The sequence below is a fragment of the Ceratotherium simum genome, chromosome 5 (genome assembly GCF_057802395.1).
Source record: "Ceratotherium simum simum isolate JZ-2026a chromosome 5, ASM5780239v1, whole genome shotgun sequence".
Lineage (NCBI taxonomy): Eukaryota > Metazoa > Chordata > Mammalia > Perissodactyla > Rhinocerotidae > Ceratotherium > Ceratotherium simum.
This window is the reverse complement of record NC_141904.1, coordinates 36,174,401-36,187,553: the sequence shown is the minus strand read 5'-3', so window position 1 is coordinate 36,187,553 and position 13,153 is coordinate 36,174,401. Positions and strand designations below refer to the sequence as shown.

Below are 13,153 nucleotides of genomic sequence, written 5' to 3'. Positions count from 1 at the left end.
ATGCATCAGGGTCTGGCGGTCGCATTCTAGTGTCCAGTCACTAGCCTTATGGTGTCAAGAAGCTGTTGTGATGGTGGCAGCAGCTTCCTGCTCTGTGGATCACAGCTCCAGGTGAGGTCTGGCAGCCAGCTCTTTCAGTCGCAGCTCTCACTTCTCCCCTCTCCAACTATGGCGGTGGTAGCAGCTCCCCAAGTCTGTTCTGAGAGTCATTCTTGGAGACCCAGCCTAGAGCTTGCTTCTCCATCCCTTGAATGATTTTTTAAGCACCCAATTCCCTATATTTAAATCCTTCCTGCTTATATGATTTCTTACATGCAATTAAACCCAGACTAATTTAAGGCTTACCTTACTTGGTAAATATAGATGCAAAAATTCTAAGTTAAATATTAGTTAACTAAATCTAACAGTATGTATGTATATATGTGTATATTACACACACATACACACATATAGACATATGTACATACATACATAATGCAAGGATGTTTCAACATGAGAAAATCTCTGTATGCAACTGACCCTATTAATGGACTAAAGGAGAAAAATCACAAGATTATCATAATACAGAAAAAGCATTTAATCAAATTAAGCAACTCATGATAAAAACAGAAAACTAGGAATAGATGGTAATTTTATTTTGTTGATAAAGGCTATTATATTAGTTAGGGTACAGTGAACTGCTATAACAGAAAGACCTAAAACAGTGGCTTAAAAGCCAGTTTATTTCTTTGTCACTTATCTGTCTCTGGTTAACCATGTCAGGATTCTGTGAGCAGTCCTGGTCAGGGGGATGGATGGCTCTGCTCCATGTCATCATTCAGAGTTCGAGGTATCTTCCAAGTTATAGTTCTACCATTCAATAGAGTTATCATTGTCTTTGGTGGAAGCTAGGTGGCTGCCATGACCAGGTTCCAGCTGTTAAGAGAAAAGACATCACGAAGGAGGCGTGCCAGTGTGTTCAGTTCCAGACCCAGAATGGCTCATATCATTTCACATTCCAATGATGATAGTTTAGACACATGGCCTCATCAAACTGCAAGCAAGTCTAGGAAAGGTGCCAAGCTCTAACTCTGTCACCATGTGTACACAACCATTATGAACCATTCCAGACCTGCTTGGCTATGCCTACCTTAGTCATTTTCAAGGGTGCTCTTGGTGACAGCTCATGCCATTGTGGGGGCTTTAAAGACCTAGAAGTGAGGGGAGAAGACCTGAGTGAGCCACGGCGAGTCATCATCTGGTGTTTCTTTTTTTTTTGCGAGGAAGATCAGCCCTGAGCTAACATCCATGCCAATCCTGCTCTTTTTGCTGAGGAAGACCGGCTCTGAGCTAACATCTATTTCCGATCCTCCTCTTTTTTTTCCCTTTTTCTCCCCAAAGCCCCAGTAGATAGTTGTATGTCATAGTTGCACATCCTTCTAGTTGCTGTATGTGGGACGCAGCCTCAGCATGGCCTAACAAGCAGTGCATCAGTGCGCGCCCGGGATCCTAACCCGGGCTGCCAGTAGTGGAGCAGGCACACTTAACTGCTAAGCCACGGGGCAGGCCCCTCATCTGGCGTTTCTTGAATGCATGCTTGGCAGCAGTGCTGCTCCCACGGTCCAAGGAGTCCCCACATGTGCACTGGCCAGATTGGACCTGCAGAGGCTCTAAGTTTCCTTGAAGCTATTGGGGGAGCTGAGTGATGAATCCAAACATGAAGGAGGTGAAGGCGTCCTGGGGCTGACCTCCACCACGGGAGACAGGACATGGCAGGATACAAGCAGAAACAGTGCTTCCTTTCCAACCCTATCAGACTGTCCTGTGACTCGGTCATTTCATATAGCCTCTCTGGAGATGTGCTGCAAAGTCTGAGCAGCCGCTGTTATGAAGCTGTGGCCAGCCTGGGAATACATTCCTGGTTTGTGTTCCCCCTTTTCCTGCCTCATTTCCTTGACTTTTGTTTCCCTGGGTTTGCTCCTCTCCGCAACAGAGTGTTAGCATGTAAAGTTTTACCTTAGGTTCCCATTTCTAGGAAAACTGGGCTGAGACACCATGGAAGAAGGGAGGGATGGATTATGGTGAAGCACTAGGAGTCTCTATATCCAACATGGATATCCACAGAAAGCATCTTACTCACAGGAAGAACTTTAGATGCAGTCCCTATAAGATCAGAAATACGTCCGATATCACCACTATTGTTAAACAATACTGCTGGCTCTAGCCAATGCAAATAGATATAAGAAAGAACTAAAACGTAAAAAGATAATAAGGAAAGAGATAAGATTGTCATTATTTGCAAATGATATGCTCAACTGTATAGAAAACCCAATAGAATCAATAAACAAACTATTAAAATTTACGAGTTAAGCAAAGTCTCTAGAAAAAAGATCACCTTATGAGACTCAATAGCATTCATTCCTTATACCAGCAATAAAAAACTACAAGATATAATACAAAACTTATCATTCACAAGTACAAAAATTATAAAGTATCAAGGAAGTAAGGTATCACAGAGGTACTCAAAACCTCTTTGGAGAAAATTTGAAAACTTAAAAAAAATAGAAAATGATCTGAATAAATGGAGACAGTCCACAATATTGGACTGGATGATTTAATATTATAAAGATGCTAATTTCCTTCCAATTAGTCTATATTTTCAATGCAATCCAAGAAATATTCCAGTTGGATTTTTTTTTTTTTAGAAACTCTACATCTTCCTCTAAGATGTCTAAGGAAGGATACGTGTCCATAAATAGCTAGGTTCATTTTGAAAAAGAAAAGCCAAGAAGGAAGACTCATCTTCCTAGATATTAACAGATACTACAAAGCCATAGAAACAAAAGCAGTATGGTAATTGTGGATGAACAGACTAGACCAATGGGACAGAACAGAGAGCTTAGAAACAAGCCTTTGTGTACAGGAGCACTTGATAGATAAGAAAGTTGGCACCACAAATCAGTGGAGAAAGGAAGTAGTGCCTCAGCATTGGAGAAAAATAAAGTTGGGTCCTTACCTCTAAGTCCCATGGAAAGATAAACTATAAAGTTAAAAGAAGAAAATGTACGAGAGTATCTTTGTGATGGGAGTGGGAATGAAGGATTTCTTAAGCAAGACCCAGAAAACAAACCACAAAGTAAAAAAGTTAATGGATTATATTACATCAAAATTAAGAATTATTTTAAATATGATATAAGCAACAAAGCCAACAATTGGCTCACAGGGAGATTTTTACATCCTTAAAAAGTGACACAGAAAAAATGTCCAGATTATCAAGTAAATCCAATAGAAAAATGCACAAATGGTATTCATAGGGAATATCTAAATGGCTAACATCGCTCAACTTCACTAGCTAACAGAGAAATGCAAAATACAAAGAGATACCACTTCATACCCACTAGGTTGGCAAATATTAGAGCAGAGAGTCAGACGATACCAAGTGTGGGTCTCTGGGGAACAGTATGCCAGTATTTAGGGACATTACATTTACCCTATTATGCATCCAGCCCGCTGCAGGGTAAACACTCCAGAGAAACTTGCTCACAGCCCATGCATGGGCAGGTTCACGGGTGTTCATCTCAGCACTCATGTGGTAGTGGGGCCGTTGGAGGCTACCAGGCTTTTACCAATAGGGGATTGAATAAGTACAACGGAATAGACACAGCCTATGGAATCCTTTTCAGCAGTTAGGTGCTGTGACCTAGATATGCATGTGCATCATGGATAGATCTTAAAATCAAAGTGTTGACTAAAAGAAGCAGATTAAATTTAAGGCATGAGGGCCGGCCCTGTGGCTTGGTGGTTAAGTGCGCGCGCTGCGATGCTGGCGGCCCGGGTTCGGATCCCGGGTGCGCATTGAGGCACCACTTCTCTGTCCATCCTGAGGCCGAGTCCCACATACAGCAACTAGAAGGGTGTGCAGCTGTGACATACAACTATCTACTGGGGCTTTGGGGGCAAAAAATAAATAAAATCTTTAAAAAAAAAAATTTAAGGCATGATATGTCTTCTGTATATTTTTACAAGGATACTAACACATGCAAGAGTACTTTCAAGTCCATTAAAGTGGGTGCGTGCCAGGAGGGGAGAGGGTAGGGGTGGGAATTGAATGGGAGAAAGTAAAATAAAACAGGAGACTGATGATGGTGGATGCTGTGAACTGAGGAGTATAATTAACTCAATTTTCCGTAGCTCTTTTCCAAAAAAAAAATTTTTAAAAATTCTAGCTATCTCAGCCATAAAAAAAGACAAAATCGTCCCATTGCAACAACACAGACGGACCTTGAGGGTATTACGGTAAGCGAAATAAGCCAGACAGAGAAAGACAAGCACTGCATGTTTTCACTCATATGTGGAAAAACAACAAACACAGGGACAAAGAGAACAGATTAGTGGTTACCAGGGGGGAAGGGGTTTAGGGGTGGGCATAAGGGGTAAAGGGGCACATATACATGGTGACCGACAAATAATGTACATCTGAAATTTCACAATGTTATAAACTATTATGACCGCAATAAAAAAAAAATTCTAGCTATCATTTTTTTTTTTCATCTAAAATATGCCCTGCATTGTTCTAGGGGCTCAACAGACACTTTCGATTAATTCTTCGTGTCTATTGTTCTGCCAGGCTATGAGGACTAAGAGCATCACCCATGTTTTCTTCTCCATTGTTCTCTTGGTATTTGGCACAGAGCAGGTGATAAATAGTTTTGTTGAATGAAAACTCAGAACATTTTGGAAACCAATTTATACCTTCCTCAAAGCTTAGAAACACAGAAGAACAGAAGAATGTGGTGCCTGGAAACAAGATTTTCTAATTCTCCTACTGCATATTTGCAAGGCTTAAGATTGAAAAGCCAGTACTGTTTTTTGTCCTTGTTTTCTGTCTTCCCTTACTGGCTCCTTGCCTCTCCTCTTGGTCCCCAGTGCTTTCCAGTTGTTTTCTCTGTTTGGGCAGGAAAGTCAGCGGACGAAGGAATGAATGTGCAATCCTTCCCGGTTGTATAAGTGAGAGGGCAGGAGTGTGCCTATCTCGACAATGACCCACCAAAAGCAGGCCAGTGAAATGTGCCGCCCCTCCATGAGGCACTCCTGCAGGTCCACGCTGCCCTCGGGATAAAGTCTCTACTCGACATGCAACCTCTTCCAGATCTGCTCAGCAATCCTCCTTGGCTCTTGCCGCTTTAAGTGCTGTGACCTGCTTCTTTAACTAGGGGTACGACTACAGTTACTCCTTTGAGTTTTTTAAATTCAATAATAAATGATTTTAAATAAAATAGTTAAAATTAAAACTCAGTAAGGAAGTAATTTAAAATGCTTTCCTGTGCTGGGCAGTTCGTTGCAGATGCCAGGTCCACCGTCCTCGGGTCTGATCCTCCCTGCTCCGCTATAAGTAACAACTCCTTTTATCTCACTTTCCCAAACTCAGCTGTTTTGCAGAGAACAACCATCACGCCAGGGTCAACAGGCCAGAAAGTGCTCTCAGCATTAACTCCTGGGCTAGGAGTTTCCATTGTGTCCCTCCAGATCTACTCGTCTCCCTTCTCTACCCTGCTCTGTGCTCTGGGAGGCTGACCTCTACAGACAGCATCAACAGGCTTCCTCGCCCTCTGCTTCTGATTGGGTTCGGCCAGTGAAGACACAAGCCGGAGGATTCGCCTGTTTCAATGTGCAGTCTGTTCCCTTCCAGGACCCGGAATGATACAACCCCTTGTGCTAGATCCAGCTCTCTCCTTGGAGGCACACCGTTTCTTTGTGGCAATTTTATCTCTGGAGTCTCGTCCTTTCCTGCAACTCAGCATTGGTTGAAGGCCACCCTGGTTCCCCCGAATGCTCTCAGGAAATAAGATAGGATGATTCAGGGTAAAGTCTACAAAATGGCTCCACTTCCTCCACAAGGATCGGCTTTGCTAGATAACCAGGTGCCTTAGGACATGGCGCCTGAGTGGAATTCCCCTTGGCACTCCCTCTACGGGGCTACTTGCTTTTCATTTGTGTGTATATAGGAAGACCACGCACAGGACTCTTCCCTGACAAAGAACACACACTCCAAGGTGACCCAGGCTTTCTACCCTTAGACGTAGGAGAGTCTGGTGTAAATTTTAATTAAGTGTGCTATGCGGTTCTCCCCAAGGATTCTAGACATTCTGTTGATTCACCTTCACCAATTCTTACAATTCCTCCAATTTGTCACTCTTTCCCTCATCTTATACCTTTGCCCAAATCCTTGCTCTGCTGTAACCCTCTTCCCCACCTTCATTTGGCCAACTTCGGCTCTTCCTGACTGGGAGGTCTGCCTACTGTAGGCAGTCTTCCTTAACCTAAGTTAAGTTTAATTAAATCCCCCATTACAGCACTTTCTTGCGCTGTGATGTAATAACCTGATTGTCTGTCACCCCCGTTGAGACATGAGAAAGTAAAAACTAGCTTGGACTTTTACAATCTGCCTGGCCATTCATCAGGCTGGAATAAAATACAAACAAAATCAGCTCCAAAGTTATCGATAAATAATATTTCTCCCAAAGACACTGTGGCTGTCAAATGTCACAAAATCTCCCTTCTTGGAGTGACTACTGCTTTCTTATTCATTGAGAAACTTTTTTCTCTAAAATCATAGACTATCAGAAACTTTGCTGTTTGAAAGTATGTTAGTAAAAATGAAACATCCACCACAAAAAAGAAATGATAATTATGCGATGTGATAGAGATGTTAGCTAAAGCTACGGTGGTAATCATATTACAAAATATAAACGTATCAAATCAACGCATTGTATACCTTAAACTTACACAACGCTATATGTCAATTATAATTTAAAAATTTAATAAAAAGGAAACATCCCACTAGAGAAGCAGCCTTCATTTACAACCTAGGTGCAGAGTTTCGGAAAGAGGTTTCTAGAAACAAATTCACAGATCTGGTAACTTTATTGTTTCAGAGGAAACGGGTCCCTGCATCCACCTCATAGTCCAGGACTTATGATGATACTTTTACATACAGTCCTGCTTTGCTTTGAGTCTATCAAAACGTTGCTTTGTTTACATTTTACCTAAATTCCACCCTTCTCCCCAATTCTGTAACTCTCTCTTTTCCTTCGTTTGGTGAGATACCCTATGGTTCCTCTGGTGTGCAGTCCCTCTGCGATAGGTCAATGAACCTGACTTTGTTCCTGGTGGTCTCAAGCTGATTAAGTTGGGACGGCAATTCCTCAGAGCACCTAGAACACAGGATTAAAGCAGTGTCTATTAAATGGGTGAATGAATGGATGAGTGATGCATTCCCCTAGATAGACTAGAACGAGCCAGGAAGTGTACCCAGGCCCTAGCCAACCTGGATGGTTTAGATCAGGATTATGGAGTCAGAGCTGTCTGAATCTCAACCTGACGTTTACTAATTATATGAGCAAAATAAGTTTCCTACTTCTATGAGCCTCAGTTTCTTCATCTCTAAAATGAAGATGATATTTTATTGACTATAATCATCTCTCTCACAGAGTTTTGTAATTGTCAGAAAAGATTGTCCAAGAGTTGGAAATGGACAAAAGAGATTACTGAGTGTCCTTTTGGGGAAGTGCTGGCCATTGTCTAGGAGAACTTTTGAGATGTCTGATTCCATAGGGATGTGCACATTTGATTCACTTGCTGTTGGCTAGGCTTTTTTTTTTTAACATCTCTCTAAGGGTAGAATTAAGTTGAGAAAACCAGTGGTAATATTTCCTGTTCATAGTAATGCAAACAATTCCTGTTCATAGCAATGCCAATTAGTTTTGTCTGGTAGAGAATATAAAACTCTGTAATTCCAATTTTTATTTCAATCAGTTTCAATATCTTACTGGTTACCTATTAACTGATGAGTTGAATAAAACCTGTAACATGTGTTCATTTCACATTTGCATCAGAGTCATGATTTTACCTTTTGGAATTATAATTTAGCATAATGAAGAGCAATAATAAGTGTAAAATGCTTACTCTGTCAGAGACCCTTGAGAAATAGCTATGATGATTATTTCATCGGTAGACTGAGACAGTCGACAGAATGTACCAACAGATCAGCAAGGGCATAGGGGTCAACACAGATCCCAGCTTCATAGATGAGGCCAGGGAAGGGTTGAAGAAGGGGTAATTCTCTTGGGACACATCCTGGCTGAATGGATAAGCCTGCCCCCTCATCTTAGATGTCTCTTGGTTTCAAGCATAGAACCCCAGCTGGAACAATGCGGGGAGCTCATACCAGAAAGCAGGAGGTTTAGGAAGAGCAGACACGTACCCGGACCTGAGGATATCTTTATTCAAGGACTCCAATGCCACCAGGTTGCCTTCTTTCCCTCTCTCAACACTGCCTGTTTGTTGGCTTGATTCTCTATTCCTGCACACCGACCTTGTCCACACAGCCAGGAACAAGGCTGCCAAAGCTGCCAAGCCTCCCTCCCCAAGGCTGCTCCCAGGTGAGAAGGACACTCTCTTCTCGATTCCAGTTCCAAAGATTTCCAGGAATGACTCTGAGTGGCCTGGTGTGGGAAGCTGTCCGTCTCAGAGTGTTCAGTTGTGGCCATGTAAGAAAAGTACTCACCAGGTGAACCACGTGGCTGGAGTCAGGGAGGGACCAGTTCCCGGAAGAAAAGGGAGAGTGCAGAGAAGGCAGACTGTTCCTTCCACCTCTCAGGATTGATTTGAAACTGAAGTGTAACCTACCTAGAACCAGTCAGATCGTGTTGCAGGTGGGCAGCTAACAGCGGTGAAAGGAGGAACAGTCAGGGTCGGGGCTGTCACACCGTGCTGAGAACAGCACCATGGTTCTGCACAGAAGATGTTGTGTAAATACCTGTGGAGTGAGTTAGATAAGCAAGGTGCTCATGTAGATGTATTCGTTATCTCTTATATGTGAGCCAGTGTGCCGGCCTCCTTCCAAATCTCAATTAGCCCTCAAAGAAGCCCAGTGGCAAGGTATGCTGATCTTCACTTGCCACTCAGTTTCAGATAAGGAAACTGAGGCCCAGAGAAGTCTTATAGCTATGAAATAATAGCAGAACCAATTGGAGGCAGTTTGATCATAAATACTACAGTCATGGGCCGCTTAATGACAGGGATACGTTCTGAGAAATGCCTCATTAGGCGATTTCGTTGTTGTGCGCACATCATAGAATGTACCTACACAAACCTAGATGGTATAGCCTACTACACACCTAGGCTGCATGGTACTAATCTTATGGGATCACCATCATATATGTGGTCCATCATTGACTGAAACGTTGTTATGTGGTGCTCTATTTGGCCTGTATGTGGAATAGATTTTTCGTTTTGTAAGCACGTGTTATAATATAAGCTTGGATGTGTCTTTGATCTTAATTTTCTTCCTTTATCTCGAGTGCTAACTCAGGGCAGAATGACCATGCCACAACAAAAGTATATGGGAAGAGAGTGGGGCTGATACTTGTATAAGACACAAGAAAACGAACACTCATTTACTGGGTACAGGAAGAAAGCCGCAAAAAGAATAAACCGATATGATTAAGGAAACGGAAATGAAGGCTGAAGTTTCTGACAGGAAGATAATCTCTCCCACAAGGGTAATCATTAGACTGTGAGACTCAGACCTTGAGCAGAGGTGGAGGCCAGAGCACTAGATATTTAAAATGAAAGAGAATTGGTTTTAGAAGAGGCCTCTCATGAACACTTCAGCACTGACCTAAGGTGAGGGAATCGAATGACCCCGGTAATGCCCTGTCTTCAGGCCTGGATCCGTGACAGCAGTAAAATTACCTTGAGTCAGAGTTTGGAGAGTTCCATTATAAACAGAGTGCTCTCTGGGTCTCATTGCTCCAGGCAGCGGGCATGCCCTGGAAAAGGTGAAGCTGGCAGGGTGGTGATCCTGTTCCCAACACCTGGGCGTAGCTGAGACAGCCGTATTTTCTGAACCCCAAAGCAAGACATATGAATGGCAAAAGATTTTTTTTAATGATTTTTTTATGTCTTTTTTTTTTTTTTTTGTGAGGAAGATCAGCCCTGAGCTAACATCCATGTGAATCCTCCTCTTTTTTGCTGAGGAAGACTGGCTCTGGGCTAACATCCGTGCGCATCTTCCTCCACTTTATATGGGACGCCGCCACAGCATGGCTTGGCAAGCGGTGCATCGGTGCATGCCCGGGATCTGAACACAGGCCGCCAGCAGCAGAGCGCGTGCACTTAACCGCTACACCACGGGGCCGGCCCCATGTCTTTTGTTTTTGAAAAAAATCTCATAGAGCATAAATAGATCATCACATTTATGGAAAAGAAAGAAAAAAGTCTGGGCCATGTCATCACCATTGACATATGGGAACCTAGTCGGGGGAGGTGCTGGTAAGACAGAAAAGACTGATACTTTTGCCAGATGCCACATCCCAGGTGGTCACTGCAGCCTGGGTACAGCCTATCCCTGGAGTTAAAATAATACCATCCAGAGAACAGAGGGGAGGGCTGATCAAGACTATAAGTCCCAGAGCAGTGCTGACAGCAGAGCAGAACCAAGTAGAAGCTAAAGATTAGGCCCTCTCCAGGCAATTATCATCCACAGCTGGCTGATTTGAATTTGCAAATTATGTCCCTCCTTTTTTCTCTTTTATGCATCTTCCTCAACCTTGCATTTTCTTATGAATGCAAATTAGCCACATAGATGTTAAAGATCCATTTATACTAAAGTGTGAATGACTGACTACTCAAAGCTGATGGGTACACTCATTTAGAAAAATAAATTTTATTTATCCAAGATAGTTGAAAAAGAACTGAGATAGTTGGAAACTCCCCATTAATGGTGCATGTCTACCATGACCAAAGGGGAAAAAACTCAAATAAGGATAAAAAAACCAATAGACATGGGCCAATAAGGAACAATTGGGAACAGAAGACTAGTGCCAGATAGGGAAAGGGTGGAGTTTCCAATGTTAAAAAACAAAAATCGAGCAAGTAAATTTGAAGATCTATTGGCTTTATTCAATCATTCATGAATTGGGCAGCATCCCATCTAGCAAGTAGAGAGATCCTCCAAGGAGCTGAACAAAATGGAAGGTTTTTATAGGCAGGAGGAGGGTGGGACAAGACGATATTAGTAAAAGAAAAGAAAGGCTTGTTTCAGGCCAGGACATTTTCTTTTGGAGCGAAGGGCACCACAGTGGTTTTATCCTGCACATTACCTCCCTAGAGCTGGTCAGGAAATTCCAGACTGGTGGATTAAGATCAGATTCCTGCGGCAAGTTGAAACTGCAGTGAGCTCAGGTATTAAATCTAGGTTTGGTATTGTGGCCTTTAGCACAAGTGACGCCATTTCAGGCCTGTGGTTTTTTCTCTTTAACACCAATATGGACTGAACTGACGGATAGCCAGTTGGAAAGAACAGCTATAAAACAAGAAATTCAAATTATTAAAGGACCATATATGGCATTTACGAATCAAAATTCTTGAAAAATATCCAATGACAGAGACAGATCAGGGGATTGGAATTTGCTTATGAGTTCTGCTGGTGACAGAATGAAGTATCTCAATCCACACAATCCCACATTAACATAGTCAGGAAGTTCCCTTTCCAAGTTGTAAATAAACCCAATGCTGTGGGATAACCATCTGCTGGAATTCTGACTGTTAAGGATTCTCCCTTGCTAGCAAGAAATCAACTGACTCAGCGCTCAGGTGCAATATTTTGTGAGTAGTTTTCATTTGACAGAGGGAACCACCAGTGGTGAGATATGCTGATGGGGAGTATGACTTGATGGTGAGGACATGCTTCACATTTTCCTTTTCTTTGGGGAGCAAAAAAATGCTGAAAGGAAAACAAAAACCCACATACTCCCTCCCATTTTTTTTTAGTACTTTACTGTTTACAAAGAACAACCCAAAATATCTTATTTGAGCCTTACAATAGCATCTACATTTTTCAGATGAAAATACTGGGGCTCCAAGAGAGAGCTGCCCCCATGACCAGGAAGAGGCAAAGTCAAATGCCCACTCAAGTCCACTGGACCCCAAATGCCACTATGCCACAGCTCTTTCATCACCAGTGCATCCCAAAATGTTTGTTTGATGAAATTTGTTGTAAGCAGACTGTTTGATATGGAGAGTAAAATAAAAAATTCTTCTGTCTGACATCTGCCAATTCACTAACTCTTCTCTGTCTCTTTAGAAATGAATGATGTTCATAAATGCTCATAAGGAGACTATTAGAACTTAAACACTGTCTATTGACATTGTAATAGTCATACTTACGGGGCTCTGCTATGCACATAAATCGGGCATGCTTTTATAGCCAGAAATAATTTACTGCATAATATCTGCTGGTAAATTCGAGCATATGATGATCTTAAATGTGTCTTGTCAGGAAGTAACCCATTCAGCTATAAGAAGGGCACGGTATCTCTAAATAAAGGCACCCACCTTTGCATCAAGATGAATCTCCATGCTCATTGCCTTTCTTCTGGCTTCTACCCCATCGTGAGTGGGAAGCCTTGTGGAGAGAAGGGTAGAAGCCCTTTTACTCTACTTTGCTTCAGTTCTTCAAGATTCTCAAGCTCCTCGCTGTTTGGAATGGAGTTCTCACAACAATGAACTTTCTATCTGTCCAGAGATACTTGTCACGTTTTTGTTTGTTTCTATTTGTTTTTTAATTCTGCACTCTCTGGAGTGGAGAGTGGGAATCTCTTTATTTACTGCCTTTTGGTCTTTTGCTTCAGGCAATTTTACTTTCTTTCTTCAGTAGTTTCAACCTACAGAAATTGACTTGAATGTTAGGTTTACTCCAAAAAGAAACATCAACACGTGGCAGCAGCTTCTTTCTGGAATTCCCCTTTCCTTAGACTGGGGAGTACGGAGATGCATTATAGATTTCCTGTAGAATGGAATTTTCTCTTTCTAAACTCTGGGAAAACCAATTCTTAGATCTGTGGGTAAAAGCCTTAAGGTCCACTAACCCCCTTCCTTCCTTGTGACAAGAGATTTTCACATATTGAGGTACATGGGGTACCTATTCTGGTTCAAAACTGTTTGGGCTTAAACTAAAGAAGTTTATGACTCATGGCCTATCAAATATACATTGTACATCTGCTTTAGTTTTTTTTTTGTTTGTTTTTTTTTGTTTTTTTTTTTTTAAAGATTTTATTTATTCAGTTTTTTCCCCCCAAAGCCCCAGTAGATAGTTGTACGTCATAGGTTC

The 13,153-nt window shown here is 42.1% G+C and overlaps 1 long non-coding RNA gene across 1 annotated transcript; it reads right to left on the bottom strand.

The window, feature by feature from the left end:
* Positions 1 to 580: 580 nt before the first annotated feature.
* Positions 581 to 12,805, bottom strand: LOC147917001 (uncharacterized). Its single transcript, XR_015552355.1, has 3 exons — positions 12,379 to 12,805; positions 1,130 to 1,190; positions 581 to 915 (listed from the first exon to the last, which is right to left on the bottom strand). It is a non-coding gene; the product is annotated as an uncharacterized LOC147917001 (long non-coding RNA).
* Positions 12,806 to 13,153: the final 348 nt, after the last annotated feature.